Source organism: Bison bison, unplaced genomic scaffold (genome assembly GCF_000754665.1).
Source record: "Bison bison bison isolate TAMUID 2011002044 unplaced genomic scaffold, Bison_UMD1.0 scf7180017864263, whole genome shotgun sequence".
Taxonomy (NCBI): Eukaryota; Metazoa; Chordata; class Mammalia; order Artiodactyla; family Bovidae; genus Bison; species Bison bison.
Genome location: NW_011494835.1, coordinates 7,274,953 through 7,277,379, shown reverse-complemented (window position 1 = coordinate 7,277,379; position 2,427 = coordinate 7,274,953).

Genomic DNA, 2,427 nt, shown 5'->3' with positions numbered 1-2,427 from the left:
AGGAATTCCTCAGAAGAAATGGAGTAGCCATCATGGTCAACAGAAGAGTTCGAAATGCAGTACTTGGATGCAGTCTCAAAAACCACAGAATGATCTCTGTTCGTTTCCAAGGCAAACCATTCAATATCACAGTAATCCAAGTCTATGCCCCAACCAGTAACGCTGAAGAAGCTGAAGTTGAACGGTTCTATGAAGACCTACAAGACCTTTTAGAACTAACACCCAAAAAATGATGTCTGGGTTGTTACAGAGCCCCTATTTGACCTCCCTGAGCCATACAGCAAATTCCCATTGGCTATCTATTTTACATATGGTAATGTACGTTTCCATGTTATTCTCTCCATACACCTCACCCTCCCCTTCCTCCCTTGCCAGTCACGTCCATAAATCTGTTCTCTACATCTGCATCTCCAGTGCTGCCCTGAAAATTTCATCAGTACCATCTGTATAGATTCCATATATATGTGTTAGCATACAATATTTTTCTTTCCCTTTCTGACTTACTTCACTCTGTATAATAGGCTCCAGGTTCAGCCACCTCATTAAAACTGACTCAGATGTGTTCCTTTCTATGGCTGAGTAATATCCCATTGTATATAGGTACCACCGCTTCTTTTTCCATTCATCTGTCGATGGACATCTAGTTTGCTTCCATGTTCTAGCTATTATAAATAGTGCTGCAATGAACACGGGTACATGTGTCTTTTTCAATTTTGGTTTCCTCAGGGTATATGCCTAGGAGTGGGATTGTTAGGTCATATGGTGGTTTAATCCTAGTTTTTAAAGGAATCTCCATACTGTCTTCCATTGTAGCTGTATCAATTTACATTCCCACCAACAGTGCAAGAGGGTTTTCTTTTCTCCACACCCTCTTCAGCATTTACTGTTTGTAGACTTTCTGATGATAGCCATTCTGACTGGTATGGGATTATATCTCATTGTAGTTTCGATTTGCATTTCTCTAATAGTGAGCAATGTTGAGCATCTTTTCATATTTGTTAGCCATCTGTATATTTTCTTTGGAGAAATGCCTGTTGAGGTCTTTTTCTCACTTTTGATTACACTGACTTTTTCTGGTATTGAGTCATATAAACTGCTTGTATGTTTTTTTTTTAATTAATCCTGTGTCAGTTGTTTCACTTGCTATTATTTTCTCCAATTTGGAGGGTTGTCTTTTCACCTTGTTTATAGTTTCCTTTGCTGTGCAAAAGCTTTTAAGTTTTATTAGGTCCCACTTGTTTATTTTTGTTTTTCCATTACTCTAGAAGGTGGGTCATAGAAGATCTTGTTTTGATTTATGTCATTGAGTGTTCTGCCTATGTTTTCCTCTAACAGTTTTATAGGTTTATGGTCTTACATGTAGGTGTTTAATCCATTTTGAGTTTATCTTTGTTTATGGTGTTAGCAAGTGTTCTAATCTCATTCTTTTACATATGGCTGTCCAGTTTTCCCAGCATCACTTATTGAAGAGGCTATCTTTGTCCTATTCTATCTTTGCCCTGTATATTCTTACCTCCTTTGTCAAAAATAAGGTACCCATAGATGAATGGGTTTATTTCTGGGCTTTCTATCTTGTTCCATTGGTCTATATTGCTGTTTTTGTGCCAGTATCATACTGTCTTGATGACTGTAGCTTTGTAGTATAGTCTGAAGTCAAGAAGGTTGATTCCTCCAGCTTCATTCTTCTTTCTCAAGATTGCTTTGGTTATTTGGGGTATTTTGTGTTTTAGCAAATACATTCTTATCAAAAGAACTTGTACTTGTGATTCTTATAGCCAGAGCAGAGTCCAGACCCCTGGCCTGGCAGCAACTCAGCATCCACTAGTCATGGGTAAAAGCCCTGGATTCCGGGTCTGACAGACATTGGTTTAACACCTTTGCTGTTACCTCACACTGGGTGGGGACTGTGGGCATGGCTTAACTTGAGCCGAATCTCCAGATCAGGGTCTCATAAGGCTGCAAGCCAGGGGCCAGCTGGGGCTGGGCTTTCATCTGTGGCTTGGGGTCCTCTTCAAGCTCTTGTGGTTGTTGGCTGACTTACTTCCTGGCAGCTGTAGACCTCATGACTGCTTGCTTCTTTAAGGCCAGCAGGTGAGCTGTCTGTTCTTGTGTATGCCTGCTTAGTCACTCAGTCATGTCCAACTTTTTGTGACCCCATGGACTGAAGCCTGCCAGGCTCCTCTGTCCATGAAATTACCCAGGCAAGAATACTGTGAGTGGGTTGTCATGCCCTCCTCCAGGGAATCTTCTGACCTAGGAATTGAACCAGGGTCTCCTGCATTGCAGGCGGATTCTTTACCAGCTGAGCTGCTGCTGCTGCTAAGTCGCTTCAGTCATGTCCGACTCTGTGCGACCCCAGAGATGGCAGCCCACCGGGCTCCTCCATCCCTGGGATTCTCCAGGCAAGAACACTGGAGTGGGTTGCCA